General features: G+C 44.2%; 1 protein-coding gene and 1 long non-coding RNA gene across 6 annotated transcripts in view; one reads left to right on the top strand and one right to left on the bottom strand.

Annotated features, from left to right (window-relative positions):
- Positions 1 to 12,739: 12,739 nt before the first annotated feature.
- Positions 12,740 to 19,399, bottom strand: LOC148222277 (uncharacterized). Its single transcript, XR_015806593.1, has 3 exons — positions 19,133 to 19,399; positions 17,048 to 17,165; positions 12,740 to 14,184 (listed from the first exon to the last, which is right to left on the bottom strand). It is a non-coding gene; the product is annotated as an uncharacterized LOC148222277 (long non-coding RNA).
- Positions 17,841 to 20,404, top strand: part of DENND4A (DENN domain containing 4A) — a 48,760-nt gene continuing 46,196 nt past the window's right edge. For 2 of the 5 annotated variants that reach the window (XM_014874583.2, XM_088172689.1), the window contains exon 1: positions 18,390 to 18,534. The gene's annotated coding sequence lies outside the window, so the exon portion shown is untranslated. Of the gene's footprint in view, positions 17,956 to 18,389; positions 18,535 to 20,404 lie in introns of those variants that run through there. The other 3 variants (XM_088172692.1, XM_088172690.1, XM_088172691.1) reach the window with 3 other exon arrangements.

Genomic DNA, 20,404 nt, shown 5'->3' with positions numbered 1-20,404 from the left:
GAATATTTTCTTCGCTCATTTCGTTTTTATTCTTTTCAGCTTTGTGTGCCCAAACGATGCCCCAGCATTGTCTGAGCTACCCGAGTGAGTCCTTGTGCCCAAACGATGGATGGACACGCTGAGCTCCCCGGAATCCTGGGACCAAACGATGGGTGGGCACATTAAGCTACCCGGAATCCTGTGCCCAAGTGACCGATGGACATTCTCGGAGCTCCTGGGCCTCTTCACACGCTGTGATAATCTCAATTCACCTCTTGCCTGGTGCCCACCAACCTTAACCCCCATCATGGCGTGGGTGCTCTTCTGCCTCCCTGGGCAGGCACTGGCCTCACCCCAAAGCCACCCACAAGCACAGGGGAGCTTGGGGTGGGTTGGTGGGAAGCCCCCCAAGGTCTCACAGATCCTTTCTGTGAACGGAGCTGAGAGGGGCCTGTGAGCTTGTGGTGGAGGTATGAGAGATACCAAAGAGCTCTTTCAGCTTATGAGGCACAGAGGCCATGAACTCAGGCCCCTTTCCCACTGCCATTGCTGCCCATCCTGCTTCTCTCTTCCCAAAAGATGCTCTGGTCCCCCTTGTCTGCGCCTGTGCCATGGGAGACACCAACTTTGTCATCAGCTTCTCCTGGTGCAGGCTTGAGATCTAAACAACAGAGGATAAAAATAGCACTTGTGTGCAGATGATTAAACCGAATCCCTTACAACTGCTCTTTCCCACCAGCCTGCTCTCAGCAGCAGCGTTTGCCACCACTGCAGTCAGTGGCTGTGTCATCATTCCCGTGTGTGGAAAGTAACCCCCAGGCATCAGCAGCAGTACTGTGCATCAGTTACCGTCTGCTGGCACAATAACGAGCCAGAACGTGATCCTCTGCATTTAAAAATAAATCGTTCATGCTGCCTCAGAGGTTCCAGAGAGGGGAAACAAAGCATTAATAACAAAGACACCTGATGTGTGACTGCAGTGTGTCCCAGCACAGGAGTACAGAGGCTCTCCAGGAGCATCGTGTGATATTGGAGCATCAGGAGCATCAGGTCTGGGCTCACCCACATCCTGCTGCCAGCCTCTGATGTGCCCTGCACCTCCAGCTCCTCACAGAGGGTAGTGTAGTGGTGAGGTCTATAGGAATCTGTGTTGTCTTTGGATTCATCCTTTTTATCTCCAGACAATCCCAGAACACACAAAATCTTGAGCCAAAAATGCTCATCCTGCTCCTTCCACCTTTCTCAATCCTCTGGCATTGAGTAGTACATCAAATGGATAACAGATACTTGTCTGTGTAGAGGCTGGGCATATTTATAATTCAGGAGCTCAGGTTTCCATCTCATATCCTATTTGCACTCGTCCATTGAACTTTGCTGTTAAAAAGCTATTAATTTTCACTTGATGTTTCTCAGACCTGGTTTCATCCTCCAGAACTGCTGTTAGTGCTAAAAACCCTTAAAATAACACAGTTGAAGTACTTTCAGTTATCCTCCTGTGAGAGCTGTTCTCCTTTTCACGCTTTGGATTGTGTTAGTGAGCCTCGAAACACCCTTTATTTACATTTTTCATGTGCGCAAGCATTACTTCCTCTTGCACCACATTGCAGATGTTCCTCATCTGGAACGGACTTACCCTATGCAAGACTGTAGGGCACACGGTGAGGACAGTGGCTTTTTTGGCTGAGGTAAAAATCACAGTCCCCACATTGCTGCACCACTGTCACTTATTGAACTACATATATTATAAAGGAAAGGCATTTTTACCAATGATTTTTACCAAAACCTGAAAAGTTGTGCAGATTGCTATGGAGTGGAGCAGCAGCAGGGACTGCTTCTCGCTAAGCCTGTTTAAATGCAATTGATCATTTAAAATCGGATTCTCCGTGGTGAAAACTGAAACAGTAGAAAGAGCTCTGAGTCTAAACAAGAATCAACAGAGCAGGACCTGAGGAGAGCATTGAACTAGCAAGGAGTTCCAGAAATTAAAATCTTATACCCTGTTCAGTCCTGGGTTAATTTTGTTGCTGTTCAAGCCCCAGAGGAGAATATACAAACCCTCAGGAAATGTCACTGTCAGCACAGGCTGGTTTGGACTGCTCTGCTCTTTCCCTGTGTCCCCTCCCAGAGCGAATTGCTGCAGTGATGGGACACCTGCTGTGTGCAGGAAACACGGCCAGAAAGCAGAGGTCAGGCCTGGAATAACAGAGGCTGTGTGCTCTCCAATGGACAGCTTTTAATGTGAGAACAGTCACTCAGCACTGGCATTTCTGCTGCATTAATTGCCATTAGTGTCATCCTTGCGGGAACACTAAATTCATGGCAAACCTTGAATTAGCACACTCTCATAATTCCTAACTTAGGCAGAACCATTTGCAGAGGCAGCACGTCCCAAGCAACTGGAGCAGAGACAAGGAATGATACTCAGCTGGGCCTTGGATGTTCAATTTAGCAAAGAAAAGAAGCAGAGGTCACACTCATAACTGGGTATTTATGGGTCTGTTCTGGAAATTCATAGAGCAGCTGCCACAAAGAGCCCAGCACCATTAACGTGCAGATGTGTGTCAGGGCTCCCAGCTCTCAGCTAGCCAGCCCCAGGCACTGTGCATCAAGCTCTCCCTGCACCCAATGCTCACTTCATTCTCCACTTCCCTCTTCTCACCAACTCCTGAGATCCCCCAGAGTAATCCTGGCCTAATAAAGTGGAAAATTTACCACCATCTTGGATGGTTGTGGCATTCCCACAACAAGGTCAAGGTGTCTTTGCAGAGCACACTGGTGGTGTTTGACATGGAAATGGCAGAATGTGAAAAAGGGATGGCCAGTATTTACTGCTGGTCCCAGTCAAAAAAAAAAAATTAAAAAGAGCTTTTCTGGCTCTGAAATTGCTGTTCACACTTTGCAAGTCCATCTCTTTGCAAAGCTCAAAGATGATTTGGAATTGGAAATCACAACATTTTAAAATTGTCCTTGAAGGGCTGTTGACCCAAATTCCCATTTCCTGGGTAAAAGCAGCCCCTGGCTTCCCCGGGGCAGAAAGCAGGAAGGACGAAAGCAAAGCCCCAGAACTGTGTTTTATCAGAGGAGAAATATTTCCTAAGGGGCAAATTCAATCAATATTTTGCAATTTCCTAACAATCCATGAATCATTGCAATTATGCAGAGATAATTCAAGCTTTCCAATCCGGCTGCTAAATTAGAGAAAAACGTACTCTTAGCACACACTATCCCCAGTTTAATATGTCAGTCAGAAAAAAACCCCTTCAAATATAAAATCCATCCATTGAAATTTAAAAAACCATTGTCTTTTAAAACCCTAGACCAATTTAAAGGGTTTACAGCTTACAAGGATTCTATTTTTCACGTAATTCTATGCCACAGGTAGGAATAATGAAAATACATGGAGTTAATATGAATTCTTCTGTTGATAACTCATTTGCATTCCATCACCTGCTGTGTCCTTTCTGATTTCTGCAGCTCTAAGAAGAAAAGGTTTAATAAGAAATAGACCAAATCAAAATTAATTTCTAAATTAGCCTTTCCTTTCCTAACCTTGAACTTGGAATTTAAAAAAAGACCTGCATCTGAACAGATTTTTTTATCCAAAATCAAATCTCATTTTGATTTTGCTGCTTTTTCTGCAGCACTGCAGAAAGAGTGGGAAGGGAACAAAATAATTAACCATCTTCTGGAGACATTTTTCACTAGGACTATATTATGGTAAGCAGAAAGGAAGGGAAGTTTTCGGTGTGTTTTGGGAACAGAAATTGAGTGCAAGATTCAATGACTTGGTGTTCCTTGTGATGACTGTCAAAATGAAGTCATCAGTTTCCTGAATCCATTTTGGACTCAACACTCATCTCTTTGTCTGTGTCTGCTGCCTCCAGAGACACTAGCAAGATAACCCTGGCAGCCTCAGGATAATTGCTGGCCAAGATATAATTTCATAGAATCATCACTCAAAATCTTCTTCCTCTTGCACACCCTGCCAGAGGGGTTTATTTCCTATCTAGGGTCAAAATTTGCTTGATGCTGGAGTTGGTAGCAGGCAAATGCAGCGACAGCGGCGCAGGCGTTATCACGTGGCCCATCATCTTCTAATTTGGATTCAAAAGATCAGCCCTGGGGAATGGAGAAGCACTTTGGGTTCTGTGGCCAAGTCATTCTCTGCTGAAACAACCGGCAGGGCCGGCTGGCTGTGCTCAGCATGGCCACGTTGTTGTGGAGCTGCACGGTTGGACTGGGAGCCAGGCTGAGACTGTAAAACTTTGCTCATTAAGATCATTAGAGAGCTGTCAGATGGAACAACTGGGATGGCTTTGATCTGGCAGAATATCCTTCCTCCTGTTCCCAGACCTTGGGAACCATCCAGTTTTCTATAATTTTTTTTTTCAAGTCATTCAAACAATGCTCTTTGGGTTTTCTATAGGTTGCAATAATTTCTTCAGGCAAACTGGAGGCTGTAACAGCTATAACAAGATTAATTTATTGAATAGAAACCCTGATATTTCAGTGATTCCTCTATAAATATATTCACAGCTGGTTTTGCCAAGGAAATGACAAAATGTTGCTGATAATCCCAAAGATATTCCCTTTAAATCCACTAGGTGTCCTACTGTTTTCAAGCAATTAGGCTCAAGGTTTGTTTGGGTTTTTCCCTAGTTTTGCCAGTGAGGAATTAGTTTGAGGCTTTAGTGGAATTAGGTCTGGGTTTGCAGGTTGAAGAGACGTCTACATGTGGTTTGTGTGACACAGCAGGACATCCGGCTCACAGCAGCGGCGCTTTTGGCAAATGCCACTAATGTTTCCCAGAGAGACCAACTCAAGGTTACAGGCTGGAAGAGAAAAAGGGAAAAGAATCCGCCGTCCTCTCCTGGGAATGCTAAACAAGATCCAGCCGAGCCAAATCCTCTTTTCAGTCAACCTTGGGTATCTATTTATAGGATTGCTAAAGCGAGGCCACCTCAGAGGTGGCAACACGCGTTAACCTTCATGGGAGCTGCTCTGCACAGGCTGTGGTTGTGACATTCCTGGTCATGTCCCTGTCCCTGACGGGTGTTCCCTGATTGCCTGTCAGCAAAGGCCAGCACAGCACAGCTCACAAGGTGTCCTGTCACTCCCAACACGGCTGGCATGAAAACACACACCAAGAAAAGCAAGCTGAAAAACAGCCAAAGGGTAATTTTCTCATCTCAGAAGATACTTGGGGTGGAGTGTGGCCATTGGACAGTCTCCAGCTGCTTGGCTGCTCCTCCATGGTGTGACCTGGAGAGCACACACCGTATCCATTGTGCTATCCAGGACATCCCTCCCCTGCCTCCAGATTTGTTACTTGCACTGAGCCCCAGATATCTCTTAGGTACTGAAAAAGCCTCTTTCATTATTCCAGTGGTTTTCAGTGCTCAGAAATGCAGTATTCAGTGAGAGAGAACTGCAGGGTGATTTTTATGGTCTTGCAACTGAAGTACAAATCATATTCTGTGAAACCCTCCTAGCCTTTCCCTCCCAAACTGGAGCCATTGCATTTGCAAATACCCCTCCTGTTCATTCTCATTTCACAGGGCTGCCACAGCTTAAATCTACCCCACATCTATGCAGGGTAAGTGAGGAGAAAATCAGTTTTGTTTTTCTATTTAACAAATGCCAGAGGCAGAGATGCTCTCAAACAATGAGATTGTCTCTTTTCCCAGTAGGTGCTTCATGGCCAGAAGTCCTGCCCAGGGCTATTGGCTCTGCAAACAGGTACTGGGCAAGGTGTCAGCACCAGTTTAATCACGAACTGCAAGGGGAAATCAGAGGGGGAACAAGAGCCTCCTGTCCTTGGCCCACCAGGACTCCTTGCCATCAGGCATTGCACATCATGGGAAGTGCAGAGCATCTGTCCTCTGCCATGTGTCACTGCACTGCCTCTCTTCCCTGCTATCTGTGCTCAGGGTATGGCAGTCGTTTTCCTGCAAGAAGGAAAGGATACTGGGATCTTCCACAGTGTGTGTCTGGAGGTAGCTGCTGCAGTCCCATCCCTGTGCAGGGTGCACCATATGCTGGCTGTGAGGGAGCTTAACCTGGTCGGGCGCCTGTGTTTGCTGTGACACACAACAAACACCTCGAGCCTTGCCATGATTCAGAGCATAATGTGTGGGAGCCATCTGGTCCCGTAGCTGAAGGAGCAAACGGAAAATCTGATGAAAGCACTAACAGGCACAATGAGAGACTGAAAAGATGTGTTGATATTCCAAGCAGAAGTCTCCTTCTGTGGGGGGTAATCTCATCAGCCATTGCTTCTTTCCTGCTCTTTCCTCTGGAAACCTGCTGTCAGCCAGGTTGCACTCTCAGCTCTGGGAGTACTCACACCTTAGGGATGCTAAAAATATGTTTCATGTGCTTGAGCAAACCTCCTGAGACAAGAATTTGCTCAGCAGCCAGCTGTGCAGTGAGCAAGATGTGCAAGATGCTTGCAGCACAGCACATTTTGTGAAGCTTGGATTGATCCAGAACTTTGGCTGGTTTAAGATGTGCTTTCAAATGGGATTAGTCACTAATATTGTCTCACTGCTGAGCAGAATTACAGCTTATGGCTGGGACAGACTGAATGGAGTTTCACCTCAGCTTGCCTAGATATTCTCATCCCTGGAATGGAGATGTAATTGGGAGAGACTGGAGCATCAGGGGAGAAACAAGGAGCTCAGTGCAGTGAATGGGGTAGAGCTTGGGATGGCTTCAATGTGGCAGAGTTTGTGCATAACTTGTCCAGGCACTGGATTTATATAAAAGTGGTTTTGTTGTGTTTTGCAGCCAGTCTGGGTTTCCCTCATTCTGACCCTGGTTTCTGATGTTTAGAGGGCACAGGGAAGTCAGGGAGACAGAAGATGCCTATTTTCGTACTTCTCTGCAGGGAATGCACACGTTTCAGACAGGTACACATTTGTTTCCTCTGACACCAAATTAATAGGAATTGATGTATTGATTTTACAATTCTTCTAAAAATTGCTTCAACTTTTGGCTTGCTTTCAAGCTGGTTAAATGCAATGTGCACACAGTTCAAGACAGCTATTTAATTATTCTAATATTAATATAGTTTTAAAAAATTCAGTTCCCTGTGAAAAGCAGAAGGTAAAAAGTATAGAGAGCAGCCCAGAAAGGCACTATATCCTGGGTTCACCCCACAGTAAGGGCTGCAGGAGAGGGAGGGATTCTGCCCTTCTCAGGTGAGACCCCACCTGCAGAACTGCCTCCAGCTCTGGGGAACAACAGCAGAATGGATTTGGAGCTGCTGAAGCAAGTCCAGTGGAGGCCACAGAAATGCTGCAAAGGCTGGAGACCCTCTGCTCTGGAGCCAGGCTGGGAGTGATGGGAATGTTCAGTTTGGAGAAGAAAAGGCTCTGGGGAGACCTTAGAGACCCTTCCAGTGCTAAAGGGTTTCCAAGAGAGCTGGAGAAGGACTTTGTACAAGGGTCTGGAGGAAGAGGACAAGAGGGAATGGCTTCCCACTGCCAGAGGACAGAGATAGATGGGATATTGGGAAGAAATTGTTCCCTGTGAGGATGGTGGGACCCTGGCACAGGGAAAACTGTGGCTGCCCCTGGATCCCTGGGAGTGTCCAAAGCCAGGCTGGATGGGGCTTGGAGCAACCTGGGATAGTGGAAGACAAGGGCTTGGATCTGGATGATCTTTAAGGTCCCTCACCCAAACCATTCTGGGGTTCTATGATTCCATTATACAATAATAACCTGAGTTAGTCATTTGTCAGTCTCAAGGGTTAAATCCATTGTCTTTCTGACTATTCCTGTATCTAAGTAAATAAATACTGGCAAAGTAGTCACCTCAAGTACTCAGCTACTGTATCTGTAGATATGGGAACATCTCTGTGCCAGGTAGGCTCCTGGTCCTAAAAGGAGAAATAGCTCACATTAGGAATGGAGTAAGAGTCCTGTATTTTCTTCTTTGATCACTCTGCTTTTATGATCTCGCTAGGACAGTTACTTGATGCTTCTGTATTTTGAGTGGCAACATGACTTCTCCAAATATTTGAAATCATCTTTGTGTTTCATTTATTTTCTGGCAAAACAGCATCCATCTGCAGTTTCAGAATAGAACATATTTAAAAAAGTATAGAACTCCAAGGCACAAAACATAGAATTTCTGGGCAAAATTCTCTTCTCAGTTACACTTACGTAAGTCTGGAGTAGTGTCTTCCTCTTTTTAGTTGTTACTCTGAGCCCCTTTTCATCTCATTGTGTCAGAGCCATAGAATGTACCATACATGGCTAAATCCAATTTCGTCACAACTGTTGCAATCTCCTAGACAAAATTACAATCTCAGAGGAAGTACATAAAGATGCTTGGGCCTCAATATCCTAAAAATATGCTGCTGTCAGTTGTTCTCTGTTAGTAGTTTTCCATGCAAATGAAAATACCGTGGTGGTGGAGAACTGCTGAACTATCTGGAGCAGATATTTTCTCCATACCCACGAGCAGAGAATCTGCATTATTTGGCTGAGCTGCTTTATAAAACATCATGTTCAACAGCTCTTTCTTTAAACAAAGAAAGAGTTTGCACTAAATTGTTTGATATTTATTTTGTGTAACTCTGTTCCTTTGCTGTCCATGCTATAGAAATGCTGTTATGCTCCAAGAAGACAGATTGCCTGGGCTGGAAGCCCCAGCCCTGATCCAGGGAAGCACATGGCTTCCTTACAATGATTAGGATGAAAATAATTACTATTCAGTATATGGGGCAATTGTTTTTGGTGTTTAAAACAGGACAAAACAAAACAGGACAAAACAAAGAAGGTTTGGAAAGGAAAACAGAACATTAGAAAAAAAATAATTGTTAAATAGGAAGTGGTTGACTTTCAGGAAGTAACTCCATATGCAGACTCTGCTATCCAGCGTTTCCAGGCACCAGAGAATGGAAAGAAAAAGATGCCATTAAATATCCCAGTGGTACTTTAGAAAATAATGCACCTCTCTTTTCGTAGGTATAACATTTGACTTCTCCTGTCCAACAGCTGGTGGTGTCAAAGGCCAAGCGAGCAGGAGTGGAACGCAGAGCCTGACGTTTTTCAGCGGTTGCTGAAGGCAAAACCATCTAAAGCTGTAGCAGATGTTCACTTGCTTCCTGTCTGCTTATCAGCCCTGCAAAGGCTCTTGGGTTTTGTGCTTGTTGTGCCAAGGGTAGCTATGGAGATCTCGTACAAGCTGTGCAATAGTGATACTCTGAGGAGTTCTTGATGTATTTATGAATGATTAAGAAAATATTATGGTTTCTAAGAACTCACTCAAAATTTTCCATATGTATATAAGTCCTTCCCCTTGCACGACATGAAAATGAGAATGCATAAAGGAACTTCAGAAATACATTTCTGCAGTGAAGATATTCATTTGGCCTCGGTGTGCTCATGTTTTATACATTGTTTCTAGTACACCTTGAAATAAAGAATAGTATATCCAACCAACTGTATTTCTCCAAGGCCTTGAAAATGCTCCAGAAGAGTTTTTAACTGTCAATTTAAATATCACTGCCACTAATCCTTTTTCTTGTATCTCAGTTCAGTTTTAATTCCTGTTTATACTCATTATGAGCTCCTATAAATTATAACTTTAATATGAATGATAACATGCAAGTGTTAATGCAGTGCTCCATCTATTCTAGGGCCTTGAAATAGTTTAATGAGACTGATTTTTACACTGAAGCATTTAAATTAATATGCATTCCCAATACAGTCAAGACCCAGGGTAATTAAGTTCATTACTTATTAGATGGGAGTTCTTTTTCTCCATGAAATAGAAGAAATGAAGGAATTTATTTTATGTAAATTCTAGCCTAGATGTTTTGTTTTAAAGGGTAGCAGAAAAGGGTGGATTTGGAGTGGTTCATTTGCCCATGTTGAAACTGGAAACCAAAAGTGTCAGCTTTGACTTATCCCTGGTAGACATGGTTACAGATATTCCTGTGGGATACAAAAGAGGAACAGTGGCTCTGTTGGTGTTTGCCACATTTTATGTAACACTATCCAGGAAAAAGAGCACTAGGACACCATTATGGCACTTTTAAATTGTTGATAGCATTGCAAATTTGTGTTGACTTAGAAAATGCAAACAGTGAGCACAGAGCATTCCTTCTAGGAGTGATACCCAGTGTATTGCAGCATCATGGCCCAGAGTCCAGGAGGAACTGGAGCCCTTTGGGACAGCTGGTTCCAGGGGAAGTAGGTGTGGACATTCTTTTGAGAAAATGAGCTTCCATATGGAAGCTGGAGACCTAAAATTCAGTCACCTTCCTTTCCCCAAAGGAACACAAAGGACAAGGAAATGCATGAAACAAAAGAGAAAAGCTGTTGAAATTAAGATATCAGGACTTTATGCAAAGGGCAGACTCGCAGGTAAAGGATGATCTGAAGAATGGCAATGATAGAAACAGCCTGAAGCATCTGGGAAAACATAAGAAATACGAAGATGAAAGAGGAAAAGAGGGGAAAAGGGGACTCAGAAGTCAAATTCGTGTGAGTTGGGAATGTGGAGAAGGTGAGCACAATTCTGTGGGTGAGTTCCTGAAGAGATGCAGTAAATATATTTAATAAGCAACATATTGATACTATGACTGGGTAAGAGAGTTTGAAGTGTTTGAAAATTGAGGTCACAGTATTTAGACTGAGACTGTAAGGGGTAGCACAGTTGGAAGCAGGATGGATGAGATGGCTTAACAGGGCTTCATTGTAGTCACATTAATTCAGTTTAAATAATTAATTCTCTTTTAAATTGACTCTATTCTGCACACTTGACATTTTGGAAAAGCTGCCATTGCCTGGCCTTCTGGTAAATGTTTTTGCATTTGTTTTCCATTGTTTCCTTCTTGAAAAAAAATCCTTGTCACTAACAGGAACCATCAGCAGCATGGAACAAATTGACTTGCCAAGGACATTTCCTCCCATCTCATTATTTATACTGGAAGTACTCTATTTTGTATCAAGAGTCAGAGTGTGATCTTTAAAAATTGCCACTTATTAAGGCAGTTTTGTACTTCATTATGAGTCAAATTCAAACTTGGTTATGTAAATTACTTTCTGTGCATCAATATTTGGTCATACATTTTCCAAGGAGGTGATCAAGCAGTTTAATTAATAATCAATTCACAGTTCTCTCTGCCTACCTCATGTAGAGCCCCTGACTGTTGCAGAAGAGGGTCTCCCCCAGGTACAAATCAGAGCAGAAACATCACTCTCCTCCTTCTGCTCTTAGCACATTGATTTTGAGCCTCAAGTGGCTGAGATTGAGTGGATCTCTAATGTAATTTGGCACAAATTGGGTTAAACAAACAGGTTGTGTATTTTACTCTCAAGGTGATTTGGTTTATGTTTTCTCTCCTATCCTTTCTCAGCTCTTGTTTGTGGCCCAGTTGCTAAGAAAGTGTTCATCATCTGAACTCCCCCATGAAAGTGGCAGTGCTGTATGGCAAAAGAACATTAACATAATTTTTGTGGGGGTCTGTTGAGATTGGGGCCCCTTCAGGTAACCTGGAGCCAACTCTCTGAGAGCTCAGCAAAGGGCAGAGCCTGGGCTGACCTATATTCACAGTGACTCACCGTGAGATTTAATGTTGCTCCTCTGTTTTGCTGGTTTCTCAGCAGTTGCTGAGGCTTTAAACAAGGGCACTCTTACCTAACCCAATCAATGGATGAGCAGTTAGGACCCAATCTAATGCAGCCAGTATTTGTAATAATAGAAGGGCACATTCCAAAGCTGTTACAGAGGAAAAGAATTTCAGATGATTAGGAGAGGAGTTGGGCAATGATACAGATTTTAGAAGTACCCAAGATAAAATATCAGATACTAAAAATATCTGTATTGAGATGAAATCCTCATGACTCAGTACTCGAGCCAACTTCCATTCTCTAGGAATCATCCAAACATAGGTCTTGGTGTATTGCATTACTCTGGGCTTACACTTACATTTCAAAGATGTATCTCACATTGAAATATGTGAGACTCAGGCCTGAATTTCAGGGCAATTGCAAATTTAAAAAAATACGTTCTGTAGTTGTAGCTTTCTGAAAAGATGGTGAGTTTATTTCTATCTAGAAAAAAATTGAATAGAGAGCTGGACCTTGAAAGGCAAAAGCACTGACAGCAGGACCAGAGATACATTCTTTGTGACAAGCAGGACATCATCTTTAATACCTGTGACTCTAGCTAATAACTGAGGAGTGGTCAATCCAGCTTGCAAATAGAAAAACAAGAGTGTCATTTATTCTCTATTTTTCTGCATGAAGTGTTCTCCAATGCAAAACTTTGAAAGTATTGAAAATAGTGTAAGCATTTAAGGTATTTTGAAAGAAATTAGTATTTTGACATGCTGTAGAATCTCAGAAAAACAGAAATCTGTGTTAGGAGAACTTCAGCTACAATCTGGGTCAGATTTTCAGTGCAGATGTGTCAGGTGCTGTTCCTTGGAAACTCTCCATGGCAGTTAGTGAGAAGAGGACCCAATGTTTCCTCACGGTACAAAATAACCCTTCTGTTTGATGATGTCATGTGCATGAAGCACTCCTTGGATTTCCACAGCAGAGTCCTGTTTCAGCTTGTTTGGGAGAAGAGATTTTGTTTCAGAACAGTTTCAAACAGGGAGTTTAGCAAATCTCTTTGGTACATCTTGACTGATCTCAATCAGTTTTCAGAATTTTAATGATCTGGTTTTATTTCCAGATAATAACTATTTATGTAAATGAGATGCCTTATAAATAAATATGAAAATTATTCCATAATATTAATTACAGGCTTTATAGTTTAAACATTTATTATACTAAAGGCAAATGGTGCTGGGGATTGTCTTTGAGTTTATTAATTTAGTTCCCTTGTTAGTTTTATTTTAACTTCACTTACATATGTTGGGCAGTATTTCCTGAACTAAAACAAGGTGTACTATGTGCCTGGATATATCAAAGGATATTGAAGGATAATAAAAATCCAAATGCATCTTACAGTGGTAGTAGTAAATGGAACCCAGACTTCAGAATGTTTTCTAAGAGTTTTACTTGGAGAATCTCAGCTTAAGTGTTGTTAGCCGTTTACTCAAAAATTAGTTTTAAATTAATTATAATCCTTTGCACTTCTATAGCTGCTTCTCTTGAGAATCTCAGTAGTGTTCTACAAACATTAATTAAGCCTAATAGTACTCCTGAGAAGTGGTTAAGTGATAGATATACTTCACCCACCATGATATAAGCAATCTCTAGAACAAAATACAAAAACTTTAAACAGCAGAACTGCACAGGAGTTGAGAGCCCGAAGTATCCCTGTCAGGCAAAACTGTGGGGAAAGTTTAGCTACATGGAATACAATTGCTTGGCCTGGGCACAATTTGAAAGTGAATAAAAGTGCAAATAATAAAGAACTCTTCACTAGAGATCTCTAGTGGAGGAAAAGTGGTTCTGTCCGGCCCCACAGTATCATGTGGTGTGGCTCAGGTGATGAATTGAATACTGATTCAGAGGAAAACTGCTGTTTGCAGAAATCACCCCCAGATGGGCCAAAGAGCAGGCATCCACATGGAACCTTTAAGACTGATGCATGAACAGCAGGGATAGCAGTTAAGTCCTCTCACCCCTGAGGGAACAGGAGCTGCTGAAAATAGCAACAAACCAGCAGTATCAGTGTGTACATTTACAGCCCCAGACTGTTATTTTTGCTGGCGAATCTGCATGCACAATTTCCTTCCTGATATTACTCCACAAAGAGCAGCTTTTGTTATCTGGCATTACTGATGACAGCAATACTTAAACCAGGTTAGTGCTGGCACAGACAGCAAGCTGGCTTTGGTAGATGCATTAGGATTTGGGCCATCCTCAAGCAACCCTTCCACTGTCCCGTGCTCACAAAACGGGCTGCAAATATTTTGTCTGGGAGTTTCCAGTGTCTACGGGAAGAGCCATTCCAGAAACGCGCTCCAGCTGTACACGCTGATTGCCCGCTAACGACAGGACAACAGGTATGGATGGCATCACTTCCTTGACAGCCCAACCCTCAGCAACACCGAGCACAACTCCACTGTTTTCTCCCCGATTAACACCTCTCTTACCATTCCAAATCCGAGAGCTGCTGCCCTGCTGCAGTGCCTCGGGAATAATTTTAGCAGTTGCCGAGGGAAACTTTACAACGCTCAGCCTAAGTCTTCAAATGCACACTCCGAAATCTTGAGGAAGCAAATCGGTGCTGGAAAGGGAAATGATAATGAGTTTGCATCAGACTTTTATTTATAGAAATCACTTGGAAGCAGCTGGATCTCCTCCTTGGGTACATTTTCTTTCCTTTTTGTTTCCCAGCATTTCTGTGTTTTGGGACCATGAACTCCGCCATAAATATTGGCAATACATGCTCGCTGAGAAACCCTACCTGCTGCAGAAAAAAATCTCCTCATTTTCTCCAAGTGGAATGCCTAGATACTGCAACTAGACAATTAGACTTTATCCTTACACATATACAGTAACATTCTTTATTTGCATTTGTGAATTGCAATTCACGACACACAGGATTCCAGTGCTTCTGCTGAGTTCATTGGTCTTTGCATCAGGGCCTGTATTTGCTTCATTTCTCCGTACTTTTAGCTGCTTCAGTGACTACTTTACCTAGAGAATGGTTGGAAAAAGATTTTCTTTTTTTTATATATACACATACATTTTATTTCCTGTTTTATAATGTATAGTCAGTAGTTTCTCTGGAGTGCAAAAAGCTTTTCAGAGATACTCTACTTGAATCGGTAAAAGGAAGGGCGACTGCACTGTTGTACTGCTGCACCATAATATTTAAATGCTTTATTATTTCATAATCTGTCCTAGAATTTAATCATTCCAAGCAGGGACGGTCTCTTTATGTCAAAAGGGATAAATCCCAGATTTACAAATATACATGCATGAAAAAACCCATGAAGATGTTGCTTTGTTTCCAGTGTGATTCCAGCTTGCCAAAGGCTCCATTTCATTGCATAACCCTCTGGATGCAGATCCATTACTGCACTGTAAAGTGGGTTACTGGACAGGGTAAGGCAATTCATCATCTGAAATGCAGAGTCTTGTTTTGCCAGTTATGGAGTTTATAATTATCCATTATCATTATCTCCATAGTTATTTTTACCAAGGTTATAGATAGATCTATTTGAAAGGTATTCTGGTGGGTTCTCTTGGAGGTTCATCCTCCCCCTGTAGAGGTAAATGGGCAGTGCACACAGCACAGCCAAGTGAGTTCAAAAACTGGTGGGAAAATGAACAGATTAAGTCCCAAATTGCACACTTAAGAAACTGAACTAAAATTGTTTTGTTTATGGAGCCAGTCTCTGCCAGGAAAAACTAGGAATAGTGATAGCTGTATTTTTTTTTTTTTCCTTAAAGCACTTCTGAAGACCCATGAATTATAAATCGTCAAGCTCATAATCCTGGGACAAAGTTTCTTAAAATCGTGTCCTGGGACATCAGAGTTCTCCATTCTATTCCTGGCACTGTCACTGACCATCTGCCACTTGTCCTCTGCCTTGCTTGAATTTACCCATGTGTAAAATGCACTTAAAATAAGCTAAACCAGACTTTGAAAATTACTTCAGTGCCACAAGCTAGAAATTTGGGGTTGTAACACGGAAAAAATCATTCTGTGGTTGCTGGTCTGTAGAAAGCCTGCGTGTCTCTCTGGCTGCACTACGGGGGAGGCTAAATCTGGCTGCCAGGGCTCCACCCTGCACTTGAGAGGCAGCAGAATCCCACATGAAGCGTGTTTGGTGCCTGCCCACCTGCACGACATGCAGTTGGTTAACTTGGGTAATTAGCTTACTATGCACAACAAGAATCTGATCCAACGCTGACTGGAATTAATAAGTAGACTTCAGTGACTTAATGATCTTGGGCTCGGGTCTTCATGTGCAAGTAGAGATCCTTGCTCAGAGATCCCGAAAATCTCTGGGAAGGGAAAGGCTTTGTCTGACTGACACATAGACACATCTCTGTGCAACGAGCCTGGCAGGAGCTGGGCACACAGTAAATCTGTCTCTGCCTGTACAGTAGCACCATTCACTGATGCTGCTCTTTATTCACCAATAAATACAGAACTACAGTCACAATTTTTCATAGGCCCTTTTGCACGTGGCTCTACAAGAGCCTTAAAGTGGAAAATTGATGACGAGCTACGCGGGAAAGCTTCGCGGTGAGATTTGTTAGGAAAGGTGACTTGATAAAGGTGGTGACAAGCTAATAATGAAATGGAACATTGCAATTAAATGTGCTGGTGGGGAAGAAAGTGTGCCACAGCCAAGAGCATGAGCAGCAGTTAGGTCAGGGAGAGAATGCAGCAGAGGCTTGATGGAACAGGGTGGGAAGGAAGGGGAGATGTAAGAACAAGAAAGACAGGACAGAGATAAGCACTGTTAGCTGTGATAGCAGTGTGGGGCAGAAAATACTTTGGTGCTCGTATCGGGCCTCACAGAGAGAGAACCCTGTCCCTGACGGCAATTTGTTGACATTGACACAATGTGTAATTAAATGCAGATAGTCCTAGAAGGATAGAAATGGGGGAGGGAAACAAATTAACAGCAAAACAAAGACATCCACACGTTTTACTTATAAAAGAGCTGAAAAGTATGAAAATTGCCAGAGAATATTTAAGAATTCTGTTTCTCTAAAATGAGTCTCCATTAGAAATCCAGAATATTTTAATGGCTATGAACTTAAACCCTGCAAAGTCAGTCATTCATACATCTGCAGGGATTTTGCTCAGTATACAGGCAGCTGTAACAATACTCTTAGAAGTAAGAACAGACTCATTAATCTTGGATGTAACGCTGAAGCCTAAAATTTATGCCTACCTGAAAAATGAGCAAGGGCAGAGAGCACAGAACAGTTTGCATATCAAAAATTACTAACAGTAGCCAGAAGATAGACTCCAGTATTGCTATTTATTTGAAAAGCATTTCCAGGATTAAAATAAATTGGAAATTGATATAGAAAAGTCTCTACCAGCACACCAAATAATTTAAGGACATGCTGCTGAACACAGAGCATCTTGCTGTAGTGTATGTTCTTGGTCTCTCACTTACCCCACTGAGTATTGTCGGGAGAAACAAGTTCTTTATGGGTGTGGCTAAAAATGCATTTCAGTAGAAACACAAGCAATGGTTCTCGTAGTCCCTGACACATTTTTACTGGGTTTGCTGCCTGTTGAGAAAAAAAAAAAAAAAAACAAGACAGACTCAGCTCCCAAATACCAACCCTGGCAACGCAGAGCTGTGCCTGCATGTACAGGCTCGCACATGGGTGCTCCTGCCCAGGTAGACACTGATTTGTGTCAGCCACCACATTTCCTGCATGGGGGGGTATGAGGAGCAGCATTTCTGCTATAAGCAATTTAATTAATAAAAGCATGTGGGAGAAAACTGTTATTTTATACCTTTTTGGTTTTATATTCTGCTATTTGGTCAGATCTTCAGAGGGATGAGGTAAGGCGAGGGAGTAGGTCTGAACATACCTGAGTGTTTGCAGTTCAGTTTTGATAATTCACAATACTTACAAATTCAGAACTTCATATGAATTTCATGTCTTCTATAACGAGCCAGATTTAAATCCTCAAGCCAGCATCCAGAACTGAGGTAAGCCTGAATTCAAACTCAAAATTGTATGGTTGGAACCTATCCCTAAACAGCATTTTGGTACAAAATTTGGAAACTCAGGGTTGCAGTGGACAAGGTGCCAGAAAAGTAGTATTTATTTCTGTGTGGGTACAGGCAGGAGGACTCGTTCTGTTGCGCTCAGCAACATCTTGACACGCTGCACTAATCTTAGCTGCACGCTCTTAAAAGATTATTTTTGTCTCGGGTTCTTTTTCTAGTCTTTGATGCAACAGCCTGCTGCGGGTTACATCAAGCCTGCAGAAAATCCCTCGCTTTTCTCATCCCTTGTTTTCCAGACAGCCGGCACCTCCTCCGGGTCCAGGCGACGGGCGCCGCAGGTGAGCCAAATCCCGGCCTATTTGGGCCAGAGATTAATTTCTGCTTAAACTAAAGATGCTGGCTGGGTTAACAGGCTGGGGTGGGGGGAGGCAGAGTCGAGCCCGTGGTCTGCGCGCTGTGTTTTAGGCGCTTTCACTTGAAGCAGCCCGCTCCCCCTTCACGGCTCGGAGCCGCCGGCGCCGCGTTCCGTGAGGGGGAAGGCGGGAGCGGAGGGGCCGCGTTCCGTGAGGGGGAAGGCGGGAGCGGCGGACCCGCGGTGCGAGGAGGAGCGCTCAGAAAGGACCCGGTGGGCGGCGGGGCACGGCCGCCTCCCCCTCAGGAGCCGCGGGACCCGGCGGGCTCCGTCCCGCGCCCGCCCCGCTGCGATCACGGGTCGGCGCCCGCCTCCCCCGCCCCGTGACAGCCAAGATGGCGGCGGAGGGGAGGGGGGATCCCGCCTGAGCCGCCCACACGGCGGGAGGCGGCGGGGGCGAGCCGGGCTCCGCTGGGATGAGATAAGGGCGCGGGCACCGAGCGCGCTGTCCCCCGAACCCCTTCACCGCCCGCTCCTCGCCCGGGGAGCGCGGCCCCTGCCTGAGGTGAGGGCGGCGGGGCTGTCACCGCCGCGGGCGCGGGCCGGGGGGTTCTCCGAGGCGATGCCGTGGGTCGGGCGCTGCCGCGTTCCGGGGCCGGCGGGGAAGGGGCGCGGGGCTGTCAGCGGGGGCGGGGAGGCCGGCGCTGGAGGGCCGGGGGCTGAGGCGGCGCGGGGGCGGCGGTAACTTTCCGCTGGGCCGCGGTGGGAGGGGGGAAAACTTTCTCCTTTCTCCTTGTGCCCGCCGGCTCGAGGCTCCCGCCAGCCCCGGCCGGGCCCGAGGGGCTCCCCGGGCGGCGGGGCCGACCTGCCATGTTGTACGGGCTGCACGCCGCGGGCCGGGGTGTGTGCGTTCCCCAAATCCCTGTGTGTGCGTTCCCCAAATCCCTGTGTGTGTGTGCGCTCCCTGGATCGGCGGCTGTGCTTTCCCCAGCCCCCCGGGTGTGCGCGTTCCCCGATCCGCGTGTGCGTGCGTGTCCCCCAAACCCATGTGCGGGTTTTCCGCGCAGCACCGCTGCGTCAGCCGGAATTGCCCGGTGCTGCTCAGCCCCACGGTTCGTGTTTCTGTCCCGGCTTTCCCTTCGGCAGCCTGGGTTGCCCTACACCTGGATTAATGCGACGCGCTGGACACGGTGGTAGAAATTAGCCCTGGCATTTTTATCGTCTTTCTGTCACGAGATCTGCGTGTAGCACAAGTTGCTGGCCAGGGGATGATGGTATTCAATAACTTCCCGGTGATGGTTGTTATTCCGAAGTTATTTCAAACAGGCTGCGTTTAAAAATGTGCCGCTTCTACTTTGCTAAAAATGAGGTCTGGACTTTCTGCCTAGTTCTGAAACTTCATTTTTTTGAATTAACTGAGTGGAAGTATGGTGTTCTGGACAGCTTTTTACTTCATTTCACAATTTTTTCTGGAACTGTTGCTCAACTGGAGGTTTCCGTAAAAAGTGTTACATTACAGTACATAATACTTCACTTTTTGAATGATTAAACACAAATGTTATCTTGGCAAGTGTCTGGTGGTTTAGGGAAACTAATTGAGTTAGTCTAGCCAAGGAAGGTCGAGGGGGAGTAAATGGATTAATTCTGGTTTGTGTGTCTAGCATGCAGGTCTTACTTTGTAAGAGTCTCTTGCTTTTCTCATCTTTTTAAAAAAAGTCATATATTTAGAGTACTGGAGAAACTTCATCTAGCTTTTAAAGTATTGAGGAGTCTGTAAGTTTATTTAAAGTGAGCATTAAAGTGGGACTCTGGTAAAGGGAGCTGTTTTTTAGGGGCTGTCGTGACTTGGCATTGAAATAGTTTAATTATCAAAAATAGAGCATTAGAGTTTCTGTGGTTAGCTTGAGGAAGGGGAAAATTGCATGGGGCCTTAAAAACAGAACAAAAAAAAGATGAAGCCTCTCTACAGCCTTAAGGATTTCTGTGATGTACATGTTTTACTTTTGGAAATGTTGGGCTCCAGCTGGATGAGTACTTTCCTCAAGTTTGGGTGGCTTCTGCTCCTTTGGAAAAGACCTTACTGAATGGCCTCTTCTAAAAAGTGAATTTATTAGAAAGAAAATAGATCTTCTTCTGCAAGCAGAATGACAAAAAGCATCAGAACTATTCTCTTTAAACAGGGATTTACTTAAAAATGCTGTCCCAATATTTGAGATTTTCATACCTCTGAGTATTCATAATTCTGTAGCCATGTGGTTGCAGGTTTGTGTTTTCACCCCAATATAATGCCTAATGGAATTACTATATGTGTTAATGGCAATATTAGCAGCTATCTAGTTAATATAGCCAGAGTTAATTATTAGTTAGAAAAAGCACAAATATTGACATAGCCTGGCACACACTCTAGGGCTCAGGTGAACGGAGCTGATGCAGGT

The sequence above is a fragment of the Sturnus vulgaris genome, chromosome 13, assembly GCF_052056855.1.
Source record: "Sturnus vulgaris isolate bStuVul1 chromosome 13, bStuVul1.hap1, whole genome shotgun sequence".
NCBI lineage: Eukaryota > Metazoa > Chordata > Aves > Passeriformes > Sturnidae > Sturnus > Sturnus vulgaris.
Note: the sequence above shows the minus strand (reverse complement) of the source record. Positions and strands in the feature narration are given on the sequence as shown.